This window comes from Neovison vison, chromosome 11 (assembly GCF_020171115.1).
Source record: "Neovison vison isolate M4711 chromosome 11, ASM_NN_V1, whole genome shotgun sequence".
In the NCBI taxonomy this organism is placed as follows: Eukaryota; Metazoa; Chordata; class Mammalia; order Carnivora; family Mustelidae; genus Neogale; species Neogale vison.
In genome coordinates, this window is record NC_058101.1 from 162161159 (window position 1) to 162178309 (window position 17151).

The 17151-nt window shown below is 36.6% G+C and overlaps 1 long non-coding RNA gene across 1 annotated transcript; it reads left to right on the plus strand.

Annotated features, from left to right (window-relative positions):
- The first annotated feature begins 7459 nt into the window (after positions 1-7459).
- On the plus strand, positions 7460-16431 carry LOC122919209. The gene is made up of 3 exons (XR_006386767.1): positions 7460-7617; positions 8077-8258; positions 16120-16431. It is a non-coding gene; the product is annotated as an uncharacterized LOC122919209 (long non-coding RNA).
- Positions 16432-17151: the final 720 nt, after the last annotated feature.

The window sequence follows — 17151 nt, forward strand, 5'->3', positions numbered from 1 at the left end:
TGTTGAAATCCCATCTGTCCTTGAAGTCCAGCTGAAATTTCACCTTTCTGAGAAAAGTCTTGAGAAAACTGAAACTGGAAGTGAGTTTTGCCTCCTCTGGGCTGTAGTAGAACTTGGTTGTATCATTTGTGTGTCATTTGTTGCCTGTTACTGTTCATTACGTTTTCGTTTTTAGTTCAAGGGTTTTGAGGGCAGGACCACACCTATTAAATCTTGGGTCAATGATAAGCAGAGTGGCACAGAGTAGATAGTCAATAAACATTGTTTAAACTCTAGTTGAGAGTGATTAGTGAACAGCTAATTTGGCCCAGATATATACAAGACTAGACTTTATCGATAAGCAGTGCTACATCATTTTAAGCATTGACAGGAACACCAGCTGAACTAATGTTGTTGAATGGAAGTTCTTCCAGTCCTGCTTGAGTGCTATAATACTGGTGGTTTGTGTTAGTCCATTAATTGTGTTCTACATGTGGGTATTTATAAAACCTTTAAAATTTCTTTTTTTTTTCTTTTTTTTTTCAATTTATTTATTTTCAGAAAAACAGTATTCATTATTTTTTCACCACACCCAGTGCTCCATGCAAGCTGTGCCCTCTATAATACCCACCACCTGGTACCCCAACCTCCCACCCCCCCGCCATTTCAAACCCCTCAGATTGTTTTTCAGAGTCCATAGTCTCTCATGGTTCATCTCCCCTTCCAATTTACCCAAAAGCACATACCCTCCCCAATGTCCATAACCCTACCCCCCATAAACTTTTTCCTTTCTATTTTTGTTAACACTATTTCTTTGCTCACTATATTTTTATTTCTTTTCCATCAAGCACTAAAGCAATTGCCAAGCCAGCTCCTGTCAAAACAATCACAAGTGGACTAGTCTGAACTGATGAGTTTTATGGGTCTTTTGCCAATCACTCCTGGTGCGAATTTAAGACATGAGTATTTTAGGCTTTGTTACACAGAAAATTGAAAAACTTGTCTTATAAAAGTAAGGCTGAGAACTGAATTTTCTGCTATCAAATAAAGGTGAATTCCCTACCCTTGCCTTATGGCCATCTCACAGAATGTGATACATATTGTGTGTTTAATATATGTTTGCTAGATGAAGTGTACAAACCTGAGCATTTATAAGTGATCTACTGAATGTTACATCTGCAGAAGAACTGAAGTGCTCTCAAAATTCGTTTCCTCCTTTCTTACCTCTTTGTAGGTAGGTCTTAATAATGAAGCTTAGGGCTGGAGGATAACAACTCACTCTTGAGAGTCCTCTCTAGGCATATGGAATGAAGCCAGTGGTTTAATTACCAAAGTGGAAATGTGTCTGATTAGACTCATTTGGCCTTCAAGGTCCTCAATCATCTTAGATGACTTATGACGTATTGCAGTTAGAACCTCAGAGTTTCCAAAGGTTAAAAGCATTGATGGTGTTCAGTTAGAACTTCTCATGTCTTAAAAATTGAATAATATGAAAATTAAGCTTGTTAACAATAGTGCAGTGGCACTAACTTAGGAACCAAGCTGAGAAATCTAATTTAAGCTTTCCAATAATCTTGAATCTGCTGCCTATTGGGGAAGAATCTGAAATTTACAAGTTCAATTAACAAATTAATACAAAGAAAAAATTCAGAATTCTTTCTAATTCACCCTTGTTCTTAAGAAAAGTTCATTATTATGTGACACTTAGATGATATCTTTTTTTGGAAAGTACATTTATATCTATTATCTTATTCAAATCATTCTAATTTAATGTTGGATATTATTTATTAAAGTGGAAATGAAACAAGAACAATTTCTTTAGATTTATAAGACTAAATTTTAAGCAAGAAATCAATTGAAAATGATCTAACACATTGCCATGGTGAAATTCTATGTGGATCTTTAGCTTTCATAAAACAGAAGTTCATGTAGACAATAGTCCAACACAAAGTTAATTCATCCAACACATGGTTAGGGGGATCTTCTTTTATCATTTATTTTAGTAGGATTAATTAGTTTACTGTAATGCAAACTGAAATGTTTTAGTGACTTGGCATATAGCAGTTCACGGGGTTGTTCCTGATCAACTGCTCTTCTTTTGGGTCAATCATTCAGGGACTCAGTTTCCTTCCATCTGTAGATTTCCTCTCCTCTAAGACCTCAGAGCACTTTGCATTAAGCTGGCATATGGGTGAAAAAGAAGGCAAAGAAGGTCCATCGAAATCTTCACCACATTGGCTGCATCATTTCCACTCCCAGCCCATTACCAAGAACTAGAACATGTAGACTTTCCAGGTGTCTCAGAAGAGAAAAATGGGCTTGGTAAACAGCTAGCCCAACTACGCCATATTTAATTTTTGTGTTACTAAAAAATATTTTCTTGTTCCACACCCACCTCTTTTATATACTGTCAGATACCTGAAATTTTTACAACAAAAATCAATTTTTAAAAATTTGACTTGAAATTATGGTTGGTAGTGAGAACTATGGATGCAGAGGAAGCTCAAAGACAGACATGATGCTAGGGACATATTGATGTAACTAAATATAACAGGATGCCTTTAGCTCAACAAGGCAGGCTGACTCCAAACGTGATTAAAATGAGTAAAGAATTAAGACAAACAAATAAATAGCAAACAGAGACCAAAAAAAAAAAAAAAAAAGTATTATCCCTAACATAAGGTTTAGATGGTGGGCCGTTAATAGACAAGAGATTTTAGCAATTTTGTGGAAGATGGAAAGAAGGTAGAGAACAGATGGCTTATGAAGTCAGGTGAGGGAAATTGGGCTCTGAGATATACAGGACTGATGGGGTCAATGGAAGCAGGAGCAGCTCTCCTTTGCAAAGCTGTTGCACTCCCAGTGGTTCTCAAAGTGAGGTTCTCAGATCATCAGCATCATTGTCATCTGAGCACTTGCTCCAGCAATACTAACTCTCAGGGCCTACTTAGAGCTATTGAATCAGAAGCTCCAGAGATGCCAATCTGACTTGCAACACTGCTTAATAAAGACCTATACATTCTGACACTTCTGAGTCCCCAGCCACCTGCCAATGGCTCTAAAGTGAAGCTGGATGGTGAATTTTCTACTTATATAGACATATCATTCAATCAGCATGAGAGAAATTGGAATTATTATAGAAAAAATGAAGAAAAACTATAGAAAAAAGTGATAATAGAAAAAAAAAACTAATAGAAAAAAAAAAGAAATTAAGATAACTCAACTATAGAACTGTGAAATAACTCAGTGCTTTCAGAGAGATTTTGGAAAGTAACATCTCTACTAATAAATAAGATGGGCCTTGAAAAATTAGTAAAAAAACTAGAGACTAAGAATTAGAGTTTTGCAATTAAAAACGGTAAAAATATGAGTTTTATGAAATTTTCCTAGCTATAGAAAAAAAGACAAGTAGAAAGAAAAGATAAATGAAATAATGAGAGACATCAAAGGCTGAAACTGGTGGTAAACATTTGACTAAAAGGAGGTACAGAGAAAATACAAGGAAACTATAGGATAAATACTAAAAGAGAAATTTAAAGACCTGAAGTATAAGGGCCATCAGACTAACAGGGTTCAGTGGGGGAATGTAGAGCACCATGAATTACAAAAAAGTTTACACCAAGACAAATCACTTTGAAATTTTAGAATGCCAAAATAAATGAAAGATTCCAAAAGCTCCCAGGGAGAATAAACCAGGACACATAAAAATGAATGAGAACTAAACTAATGTTAACCTCACATCTGTAATACTGAATTCTAAAAGGAAGTGGAGAAGTGCTTTCAAAATTCTGAGAATTATTTGCAAAGATATTTTCAAGATACCAAGTCAAGCTCTCAATCTGGATGAGTAAAAAATAAAGTCATTTATAGATACTAAGGAATTTACTTCCCAGACAAAATTTCTTAGGATATTACTTGAGGATTTACTTTAGCAAAATGAGGAAAGTACATAACAATTTGGAAGATGTGAAATCCAAGGAAAGACAGCTTTAGGGTAGGTGAGAAAGGCAGGAGTCCCAAACGGTAGTTGGCAGAGGAGCTGGAGAATGACAATCGAGACAAAAGTAAGAGAACAGAGGTTCCAGGAGGAAGGCATCTAGCAAAGATTTGATATTTGAAATCTATGATAATATCATAGATTTGATATTCTCCTCAAGAAGACAGAACTCCTTAAGAATGTAATAAAGGCGAGCACTGTGAAAGAATAAGAAGACAATTAAAAACTCTGAAAAAATTAAAAAGTTATACAAATAAGCAAAATCAATCATAACTGACTACTTGGCTCTGCAGTAAATAGTACCTAGAGAGGAATAACAAAACATGATTAGCCAACTTTCTGCTTTTATAACCAAACTATAAATAAATAAAGCACAGAAAACAGTTATGGCCTTGGAAAAAATACATATATTATCAAATCTGACAATTTAAAGGCAAGTGATGTTGTTACAAAAATAAATATAATGGTGAAGTTATTTAATGTTACAAAAACAATTTTAACAAAAAGTTAAGAAGGATGGAAAGAGTCATTTTGGCAGGAAGGAGAAGGGAATGCTTGGGATGATATAAGAGAATTAAATCTCATGTCAGAATAAGAAATCAGAAGATGCTATTTCTAATGAATGTATTAAGAAAAACAGTGAAAAAGCAGATTATTTAAAGACTGAAGGTGATCATCAGAAAAACATTTTTAGAGGGGCACCTGGGTGGCTCAGTGGGTTAAGGCCTCTGCCTTTGGCTCGGGTCATGATCCCAGGGTCCTGGAATCGAGTCCCGCATTGGCTCTCTCCTTAGTGGGGAGCCTGCTATCTCCTCTCTCTCTGCCTACCTCTCTGCCTGCTTGTGATCTCTGTCATAGAAATAAATACAATCTTTTAAAAAAAAGAAATACATTGGGGAGGGTATGTGCTTTTGGGTAAATTGGAAGGGGAGATGAACCATGAGAGACTATGGACTCTGAAAAACAATCTGAGGGGTTTGAAGTGGCAGGGGGGTGGGAGGTTGGGGTACCAGGTGGTGGGTATTATAGAGGGCACAGCTTGCATGGAGCACTGGGTGTGGTGAAAAAATAATGAATACTGTTTTTCTGAAAATAAATAAATTGGAAAAAAGAAAAACAAACAAACAAAAAAAAACAAAACAAAAAAAACAAAAAAAAAGAAATACATTTTTAGAAATAGTTTTAAAGTTCAGTGTGATCCATGTAAGAAAAACTAGAGATTAAGTGGCATGGGGCAAGGGAGTTTTGTTTTTCATTTTAATCTCTATTTGATTAGGTTTTTCAGATCATATAAATGAATCCATTTGGTTAAAAATTAAAAAGATAAAAACACTTATTTTTTTCTTAAAGAGTGTAAGGGACAGTGTTGGTTGTATACTCACCATTGAATACTTCCCCTCTTCCTCTAGACAGAGCTCTAGATTTGTTTGGACAGCTGTTTTCTCCTTGCAGCTGTGGGTTTAGGAAGGATGACTTTAGCTCCAGTTATAAGGTACATTCTCATTCATCTAAGTTGTAGTAATTCTATTTCTCTAGTAGATAACTGCACTGAGGTTATCCATGTGATTTAGTTCTAGCTAAAGAGATAAGAGGTGTATATGCTGGCAGTTTTGAGGAAAGATTCTTGTCTTAAAAAGGTACAAGGAAAAAAGTATTTTTATTCCTAGATCTGAATCCTGAAACCATGCAGCTGGATCTGGCAGCCCTGAGGGCAGCTAGTCTGAGAACAAAGCAGAAGTGCTGGAATGTTCAAGGAGAATGATGGAAATAACCCGGGTCATAGATGAGGTTGCCAAAATAATGAAACTATCTACTCAGCAACCCTCCTAAATTATGGAGTCACTCTTTCTAAGGACCTCTTACTGTATGCAATAATTTTCCTTGTGTTAAGTTGTTTTGAATTTGATATTCTGATATCATTCCTAAGCTATGAAGTTTGGGGATTATATAAGGTGGAGGGATATAATTAGTGTATCTCTCGATTTTTTAGGGTGGAAATAAGTGTAAATGTCAAAATGTCCATAAACTGAGAATATTATAGATTTAACACATCTGCATTACATAACACATAAACTACATATCCATTGTAATTTAAAATTTGCTCAACAAGAATCTTCAGAATTTAACGTCTGAAAGAAAGGCAATTTGATCAATCATTGCTACCTTATATGATTGAAGCATCAGAAATTACTTTTGCACACATTATCTCATTAAAATCATCATAATAGCCTTAAGAGTTGGAATTTTGGTTAAGACAACCGACTCCCTTTTATATCCTTGGCTGGGCTAATGTAATGAAATAGGTAACATTTGATAGCCAGATGTCAAATTTTATAGGCCTGCCTGGGAATCAGGTAATGACTAAGCCACAGCTGATTTTGAGACAAGTTTCCTCAAAGATTTCATAAGCTCCCAAACTCACAATATCTTTTAAGATTGTCTTCTGATTCTTTCACCACCACATGAAATAGGTAATCATCCACATTTGTATGCAAGGGTAGGAGTGGGTGACACAGAAGAACCTTGTCAGAAATAAGAGTTTGCTGCTGAAAAATTTTGCAGCAGTTCTGAGAAGTTTCTGACCTCTTCTTGTTCAATGGCCTTATCTCATACTTCAATATTCCCAGTAGGCCATGGCCAACATCTTTGGTGTCCTAGGGCAAACTTCAAGAACCCAAGGTATATGTAAATTAGCTGTTGAAAGTGTACAGCTGTTGTGGTCATTTGAAGCCATCCTGCGTTTAGTTAGAGGAAATTGGGGAATAATATTTTCCTGAATGCTCAACCCACTTATAATTATTATCAAACTTGTAACATATTAGGTGATAATAGCCTATTACTCTGTGGTTAAAAGTGGGGGTAAATAATTAGCCCAAGTTTAAGAATCAAACCTGAGTTTCCCTGACACCAAAATCCATGTACTTTCTAGTGTCCTACTTCCTGCAAAGCTTCTTTATGATCAAGCAAAACCAAACAGTTTTTGAGGTTTTTGAGGGAGTGAGGAGTTGTGGAGGCTTTCAGGCATAGGTGTCAGGAACATTATTTTTCAAGATGTTTTGGAAGAGTTTCAAGAATAAGTGGATTGGAATTGGGGTCTTAGGTCTTTTCCAATGATGTCATTATACATTTTTTTTTTTAATGAGATCTCAAGGCCATGAAAAACACTCCCTAGGATTATCAAGGGGGTGACAAGCTCAAACTTGCCCTCCCTCTTACTGAAAAAACTCAACTTGAACCCAAGTTTTGTAGGTGACCACCTTGAGTCTTCATTAGCTCAGGGTGACTTGCTCAGCAGATTAACTCCTCCCAAGTACTTTGGTACTGATGGTTCTGTCACTGTAGGAACAGGGATACCTACCTTTTCTAATGAAAAGAAGAGATAGGTTTGAAACTGTTGATTCAGGAACTTTCAGAAATGATTTCTTTCTTGACTTTTTCTTGCCTAAGCTGTCATAAAATATTCTCGTCTTTCCACATAGTGAACAGGAGCCTGAGTAGGAGCCATCTTCCAGATGACAGCCAGAGGAGAGACTTGTAATTTAGCACTAGCATGGACGGAGACATTCTGCGATGTATGGTTTTGGCAAGTGGAGGCCAAGGAAAAATTAAAATATTTCAGTTTTGGGAACACAGATTTTTTGGTAAGTTTCCTTAGGGAGTTAATTTCTGTTTGACAGATTGTTCTCAAAGTAATGGAGATGAATAGAAATAACTTTACCCAGAATGGCCTTTTTTTGAAGCATATTCTTTTTAATGTCTTAGTTTATAGGACTTGGAATCTTCGGCATTTGGTAAAAGACCGAAGCAGAGATGTTCTGCTGAGTATTCAAGACTCTTTTTTTTTTTTTTTTTTGCAAAGGGTGTCATTTTTCTTTGAGTCAAAGTGCCCTCAAATCTCTGTTCTAATGAGTTTTCATATGCAAGAAGTCAATTCCTTGCACAAAGGTGAGAATATCAATATTTCCTTAATGTTTGGATGGGTTAACTGACATACCATAACTCAGCATCTCATTAATTGTAGGATTTAAGGCCATGCATAAAATCCAAATCTCATGAATTCTGGCTCATACACAGTTACCCACGTTTGTTTGTATTTCCAGACTAGACGATGTGACTGAGCTGCTGTATCAAGAGGCAACTAAATGATTAAGGTCAGAACTTCAGGATTCTTTTGGACAGGCTTCAGTTCCTTGCCGTAATGTGTCAAGGAGGAACAAGTGGATCTGAGGAACCTCAGGGGCTTATGCCTCATGCTCAACTACTCCTGAAGCTTTCAGCAAGAGTGAGTTCACCTAAGGGGATTCTTACATGTTTTTCCACGTTCTAAGGGTATCTCTACATTTTCATTAATCTTCTGTTCTCCAAGTTACTTCTGGTATAGTGGTGGGCTTCAAGATAGGAAAAATAATAGAGTCATTACTCTTGCTCTTGACAACTTTCTGTTTTTATGGAACTCTAGTCTGCTGATTTAAATGGAATTGTCTTCTGTTGCCTAATATTTCTACCACCCCACTGGCTGCCATTATGTTCTCTGAATGACACACTATAGAAAGGGTGAGATATTAATTTAAAAAGTCTTTAAAGATTCTGTTTTTTTTGGGGGGGGGTGATATGTTATTTTCCCTTATTCCTCATGTGGTTAGAAAGTTGGAAGGAAAGGAAGATGTTTTCATGGACACAGAGAATTCATGTGATGACCCCAAATTTCACAGCTTATCAGTGAGGCTCAGTCTCATATTAATTTTTTCACCTTTGTAGAATGAATTAGTTGGCTTATAGCTTCTTTAAGAAAGTGCTATCTAAGAAGGTAATGAATAAATTAAGAATGGTAGTGGTTATTTTTATTTGGTATGGGCTGATGGTATTCCCTCAAAATTCATATGTTAAAATTCTATTCCCCCAAGATGATGGTATTAAAATGTGGGGTGTTTGGATTAGGTCATGAGGGAACAGCCCTTATGAGTAGGATTAGTAGTGCCCCTATAAAAGATGTGCCAGAGAGCTCTGTCACCTCTTCACTACCTGAGGACATAGGGAGTGAGAATGTGCCATCTGTGAAACAGAAGTTGCTCTCACCAAACACAGAATCTGTTGGCACCTTGATCTTGGACTTCCCAGCTTCCAGAACTGTTGAAAAATAAATTTCTGTTGTTTAATAAGCAACTCAGTCTATGGTATTTTTTAGTAATAGTCCAAATGAGTTAATCCAGTATTCTAAAAGACTAAATTCTTTATGATGAAGATTTGGGCAGAAACAGATTATGAATAAGTTTGTTTTCCCAAGTGAAGTTGTGTCAGTTCTTAAGTCATTAAATATTTAGGAAGACAAGGGCAAGTGGATGATGAAGAATGGTAATAGGGCTAAAAATATAGGCAAATGTGATAAATTAAGAAATATCATCCCTTTTAAGATAAAATACCTTTAAAAAGATAATATAGACTTCCAAAATGTTATTTTGATTAAAATGACACAACTTTTAAGTACACATTTCAACCAATGAATCAATTAAGTATGTTGGGTAAATCAACCATGAGTTAACTTTGTCCTGTTCTATGTATTGAAAAGAACACAAAGTGAATGCAAGTTATCAAGCCTTTGAGAAGCTTCCATCCTAGCTGAGGAGGCATGATATTGTATAAGCAACAACTAAAGCAAAACACAGGGAATAGCTGAAGTCCAGAGCTTCATTATGTAAAACAGTTCCCAAGCACTGTTAGTGTTCCATACATGAAAAAATGAAATCAGTAAGAATCCTTTTGAGCATGACAGCCCCATGGAAAAGACAGGGATAATTATCCTTACAACTATGGAGATTTCTAGTTCTTCTATTTATTCTATGCTTTGATATATTAAAGTCCATCAAAGCAAGTGAATGGAAACTGTAGATTTCTATCATAGATGTTCAAATATTTGATGTGAAATGATTTTGTAAAGTCTCCTATTACTTTCAGTGTATGCTTATTTAGTATTAATTTAAATCTAGAGGAGAAAAAATAGGATGAAAGACAGACCTCAAGAAATGGAGGATGAAAGACCTTTTAAACATCCTGGAGGAATTGTCTTTTCACCTTCAATAATGATCGGATGGAATTTACTCTAACAGCAAGCAAAGAATAATTTTCACTCTGCCATTTCCATAAACTCTACTGTGTAATTATCCTGCATTTCCTCTGCATACTAAAGTCAAGTTTGGTTAAAGAAGAGGTATCAGTTGGTTCAGAGAGGTTTCCCAAGGTATTTTTATGAAGGCTTTTCAGATCTTCCCTTGTATACCTCCTCCTATCACTATTGGATTTTCAAGGAAGGAAAGAAAATAAATAAATAAATAAATAAATAAATAAAGGAAAAGGAGAGAAAGAGAAAGAAAATAAAGAAGAGAAAGGGAGAGAGAAGGAAAAGTGAAAAAAAGAAAGATGAAAGAAAAAGGAAGAAAGAGAAAAAAAGGAAGGAAGGAAGTGGGGGGAGGGAGGAAGGAAGATAAAATCAGGCTCCTTTTTTCTTTCTGTATCAAAGACAGAAAATGAAACATAATGACTTTCTGGATGCTACTAATTTTAGAAGGCCTTTGTAAGAGGTCATTAAGGATTGAAGTTCCCTTTTTTGTGGGTTAGGTTTTACACAAGCCTTTCTTTACTTCCCACTGTCTTGTATTCCATTGTATTTCCATACACAGGTCTTATCTTCTCTACCAAATTATGAGTGCTTTGAAGGTAGGGACACTTTTCATACAGTTGTCTACCCCCTTTCCTCAGCATCTCAGGCATGGCCTTGCTCACAATACATATTTGGTGGACCTTTGTTAAACTAATGGATGATATGAAAGCCAACTCACGTGCCTTCAGGGAGATGTCTAACTAAAATGTAATGGAGTGTAAATAATTCCTCATAAATGAGACACAATAAGCCAGTATTCCTCATGAGGCATGGCCCTACCGTTGTAAGTATAATGAGTTTTCCCATGAAGGAACGGGACATTTCCACTGGCAGTTATTCTAAAAATAAGGCAAAACATGGGGCAGGCCTGGGGATTGAAAGAAGCAATGAGCTTCCTACACTTGTTGGTCCTGGCACTCAGGTGAAATGGTCTGGAGCTGGTCTTGTGGTAGGAGTTTGCTACCCCTTGCCAGAGGGAGAAGAGATGCATGACCAAGTCTCCACTGGCAGTGTGGTGGTAGTAGTAGCAGCTCTGTTAGAGGTAGTAAATAAATCTTCTGGAAGCATCAAGAAGTAGGACTGGACCCTTTCATTGAAAAAGGGCAGTGTACTCTCTGAGGGAATGAAAAGACAGTGGTTTTCTGAGCACAGCATTTAGATCTGGGTGTCGAAATTATTTCTTAGGGAAAATGGCTCTGTGTGTTTTTGTTTATTTTAATAATGGAAAGCTATGATGATTAACTTTTGTGTTAATTCAGTGAGCCAAGGGATGGCAAAACATTTCTGGTGTGGCTGTGAGGATGTTTCCAGAAGAAATTTTTTAGTAGACTAAGTAGATCACCAGTGTGAGTGGGCATCTCTGAGGGCCCAATCAGAACAACAACAACAACAAAAATAAATGGAAGGAGGGTGAATTAACTGTCCTCCTGATTTGGGGAAGCTATTTCTCTCCTGCCCTTGGACATCATAGCTCCGGATTTTCAGGCCTTCAGCCTTGCATTGAGAGTTGTATCATTAGCTTCCCTGGTTCTCCAGCTTGCAAACAGCATCTCGTGGTGTGTGTCAGCCTTCACAATTGTGTGAGCTGAATCCCACAATAAATCTCCTCTTATATATGTTCTATTGGTTCTGTTTCTTTGGAGAAGCCTGATTGCTACGGATTAATTCAGATGTTAAGAGCTATCTCGCTTAGTTTCCTTGCTATTTTTTTTTTTAGAGTGGGGGAGAGAGAGAGAGACAGGGAAAGAGAGAGAAGGAGCAGAGGGAGAGGGAGAGAGAGAATCTAAAGCAGACTCCATACCCAATATGGAGCCCGACATGTTGCTGAGATTATGACCCGAGATGAAATCAATAGTTGGACATTTAACAAACAGAGCTTCCGGGCACCCTAGTTCCCTGCCATTTTTCAACTGTGATACAACTCTAAAGATGGCACAGAAAAGGCTCTCTTGTTCCCTGAGGGGCTAAGGCAGCATTGGCAGATTGGGAGATCGTATACAGGCAGTTATAGGAGCAGTGACTGAGGCCCAGGAACAGCAATTATGGTACTTACCTGGTAATGATCAGATTCTTCCAATCGGATGTTTAGGACTGTTTGGATTTCATAGGTTCTGTATCTTTACTAAATTTACTTAGCTCTAGAATCTGTACTTCATTAAAGCTGTGTTGCTTCCACAGCTTTCACTTTATTAGGAGCTATTAATTGAAATACACCTGTTATTATTCTATTAGTCCCTACCTCCCTGAATGAAAAAATATTTTTGTCTCACGTGATTAGGGATTCTGTATTCCGTGAGCATGTTAAGGATTACATTATGCTTTTTCTAAACATGCTATTTAGGGCCTTTGGCTGCCATGATTTTTCTTTAGGTAAAATGTTGAATGAGTGAGCAAGCATTTTACTCACAGATTGAATTGCAATGGAACATGTCCCAATGGCATAGACAGCTCAGGTTCCATTTTGCAGATCCCCAGGTAATTCATTTAGAGCAGTGACTTACTCATGTGTGAAGCATTTGACTTTTAAAACCATCTGGCTTATAGTTGCAGAAATAATGCAGCAGCCTTTCGAGTCCCTCATCTCCCATTCTTGGAGAGGCCATGCCATTTAATTTCAGAAATGGAGCAGTCTTGACTGACTGCCAAGTATCAGCTTTCAGTGTATTTTTTATAGTTCCATTTATACACCCTTCCAGAGATCAGGATTGTATGGAAAGGTTTATGGTATTTTTGCTCTGGCTTTGGTGGTAAAACTAATGAAGCAGCAATAAAAACATATCTGCATAGCTTTGGTTGCTACAGTACTTTTTCTTTCAATTTTCAACACAAGGTAAAATATGGCATAAACCAGTAATTCTTCAGAGAACTACTTGGCTTCTAGATCAATATTGATTTTTCTTTTTCTCTTTTTGTTGCATATGTGTTTATTTTTCTATTTAGCTTTTGCTATTTGCTCTAGCCTGGGATATGCATTTTCTAATGGGATTGGAAAATTATTTCAATTTATCATCTAAATATCCAGGCAAAGGAAAACTTTGGATTGCTCTTTAGAACTGTAAGTGGAAAAGTATCCAGGATACAGCAAAATATATTCTTATTTTTTAAAATGTTCTGGTGTTTGTTTAGTGATTGTTTTCACAATCTTAGCTAGTTTACATAGAAAGTTTAGCATTAGTTACACTAAAAATTTAATAGTCAAGAGAAACACAATATCTGTTTAATTTAAAATTTATTTGATGCTGGGTTTCCATGTAATTTTCCACCTCTGGGATGCAAGTTGCCTGGATTTCCGTTACTGATCTTTGTTTCTTCTATTTTCTACATGTTCTCTGTGTTCTGACCAAATGGAACCACTTCTTTTTCCCTAGGTATTTTCACACTTTCCTGTTTTGCAAAATTTCCTGATTTTTGTACTCCATCTCACTCCCTCTAGCCACTAAAAGAGCACTTCTCACCACCTCATAGCTACACTCTTCTTACCTCTTTTGTGATCTTAAACCACCATTTTCCTCTGGTGGCCAAGGAAATTTCTCGCTTGATTACCCATAGCACTTACTTTCCATTGTTTACATTTTCTTCTCTCTCGTCTTGCATCATGTGGTCTCTCTTTGTCTCTGTTTTCTTTATCACCTACTTATCTATCATCCACTATCTATTCATTTATTTAGTTTCATTGTTTTATCTTCTTTAGTAGCTCTGAACTTTTTAGACCCAGACAAGTCCTTTTGTTGTCTTACTATATCTAGCATGCCTTACTCAAAATAGCTATTCATTAAATATTTAGTGATAGGTCAATGAATGAAAATCCCTGCAGGTCATTGCTGCATAATAGATTTTTTTAAAAAATTTTGCAATAATTATGAGTTCCTGAACAAGATTCTTATAACTACTTCAAGTTTTGCCTTTGGTTCATGTTTTTATTTAATCAGTTTCATTATATAAAACAGGCGGGTTTTATAGTTAATACTATAAATATAGTTAATACCACAATGTGGAAGAGACCAGAAAGGGAGAAGAAACTGTTAGATCCTTACAGGAATAACTGGAAATAGTTAAGCATGGCAATATAAAAGTAGAAAGAGAAAACAAGGAAACATCTTTCCTTGTTCTCTCCATTTTCTTCCTTTTCATATTTATTTTATTTCTTTTACAGAAGTGAAGCCAGAAAATATATTACATTTCTTGTGCATTATGAAATTCACATTTTCTTTCCAATGGGATGAGGTTTTTTTGTTTTTGTTTTTGCTTTTGTTTTTTAAAATTCTAGGTGTTGAAATTTAAACATAAGACCAGTTCTCCTTTGCTGCAGTTGATTTTCCTTTAAAGCAAAATATAACTTTTCCAAATTGCCTTGAGACATAATTTGCTATGTATCTTTTACCACATACCAATATATTTGGAAAGGAAATTAAAGGTTTCAAGAGTCATTATAAATTCTTTTGTCCTGGGAGTTGAGAGACATTTTATAGGACAGCAAGGTTGCATTGACCTCAAAGCGGAGGGCAGCGTCATGAAATACTCATCATAGAGATATTCTATATCAATCATTGGGAATGTCAATAGTCATCTCAAAATAAATTATATTTTCAGTCTGCATAATCTTAAAAGAAATAAGTGCTGTAATTTTAGGATTCACAGTATAAGTCTGTCTGAGGAAAGTTGGTTTATGTAAGTTGCATCATTCCAGTTAAAGGTTCACGAACATCTTCAGGGATTGTCTAACTATATGCACTGACACTGAACTTTGATTCCAACAGAGGCATGCGAGTCATTATAAGATAGTAATGCTCTTCATGCTGTGAGCAACATGGAAGAAACCAGAATGGAAGAATAAAGTGTTAGAAACTCAGAGAAATAGGTCAGGAGCTAAGGCTGCTGCAATCCCAAATAGACAAGTCCCAGTGCATGTAGCAAGACTCCAATCCATTATAGGCAAATGATCAGATTAATATAAAATGAGGTAGGTCTTGTTATGTTGGAGAATGCTGCCTGTTTTGAAATTTCTAATGTTCATTGTTGGTACAGATAAGATCTTTTTGTTAGTGAATTGTACTCATGGTAAAGTAGTTTGCAGTAGAAAGTTAAGATTCCTTGAAAAAAGTTGTTTGCCAGGATCTCCTAAGTGGAAAATGTCCTGATGGGAGGTGTATCATTAGCAACTCTCTAGATACCAAAGACTCAAATCTAAAGATGAGTTTTAGAGACCAAGAAGTCTGTCTTTCCATCTCTAAATGATTGGCAAGTATATTGAAACACTGCTTGTCAATCATTCATTTATCCATTTATTCATTCAAACATTTAATGAGCACTTTGAACTTTTTGCACTTTAAGTGTTTGGGATAGATGGCTGCTTAAGACAAAATATCTCTCTTTGCTTTTAAGAAGCATAAACTTTGGTGGGAGACTGTTAGACTGATTGTGTGAATGACCCCCAATTTATTATGTGCATATTCATTTATTCATTCATTTTAAAAATTGTGTTCAATTAGGGTTACAGAACTAAGGGTTACAGAAGGGGAGGATGGGATAACTAGGTGAAGGGTATTAAGGAGTGCGTGTGTCGTGATGAATGACCCCAATTCTTGATCTTTATTTGTGTATATATGCTTTGCCTTGAGATTTTGAGTTCTTCTCCCTGTAGGCACCTTGATTCTGAGTTTGGCCATGTGACATTTTATTTTATTAAAAAATGTTTATTATTGAAGTATAGCTGGCATATAATGTTATATTAGTTTTAGGTGCACAGCATAGTGATTCAACAATTCTATACATTATACAATGCTCACTGTGATAAGTGTTATCATCTATTACCTTATAACACTATTACAATAATATTGTCTATATTCTCCATGCTGTACTTTTCATCTCCATAATTATTTATTTTATAACTGGAAGTCTGTGCCCTTCACTTATTATACTCCTCTCTTTTAGTCCCCCTCTTCCTCCCACTGGCAACCATGAATTTGCTTTCTGAATTTATGCATTTTAGCTGATGTGAGGTACCTGAGGCTTGAAAAAGGATTTGCAACTTTTGCTTCAACTGTGAACCTGAATGAGGGTGAACCATCTAGAAGACTATGAAAACATGTGGAACAGAGTGAAATAATCTGAGCTGACTATAAGGGTCTGGTTAACCAGAAGGAGCCATTTCATTGTAAACTTGGATTGACCCTACCCCTCCCAGAGGAACTTACTTGTAAACCCAGGATAGGGGGTGGGCCAGGCCAGATGGAGACATCCAAGCAGTGGGGTGTGCATATATTTACTATGGCGAATAGGAATTCAATTGGCCACCCATATTGCTGACCGAGCATGACTGTGCAGTTTTCCCTGTGTGCTGCAATCTCATTGGCCACCTGTGTGTGGGCTGGGCTCAACTACCTCTATAAAGGTTAGTCTGTGAGGCTGGGGTGGGGGAGTAGTAGTAGTCGTGGGGAGCAGCGCTGCTGTCAGGGTCATCCTCCTCGTTGTCGTCACCTCTTTGTAAGAGATGGCCCCGACCGGTCAGTTTGATTTTTGATGCTTGGCTTGAAATAAAGTTTTGCTTGACCTTTGCTTTGTATCAGTCTCATTCCTTTGATCACAGACCCTAACACTGACAAGTGGTCAATTATCAAGCATGCAAATGAGATCAGCTAAGTGCAGAGGAACTGTCCATTCCATATCGCCAATTCAAAGACTCATGAGCAAATAAAGGCATATAGTTTTTAATCATTGAGGTTTGTCTCACAGTAGTACTATGGCAATAAATACTTAATATGGAGGATATAAAAAAGCAAACAATAACACTTTAGAGTGATAAAGAGTATGACAAAGTACATACAGGGGAGACTGCTTCCAGGAAGATGGTGTTAGTTGTTAGTACTTTTCCATAGTTCTTGTGCTAAGTACAACTAAAAATCCCAGACTTTAAGTAGAAAACATAAGGAAGCTTGGAAGGATATGGAGATGAAGGCAGACAGGAAACAGATCTCATGCCCCAGGAATGATATGATGGTGAGTTGCCTGGGCTCCCTTTCTG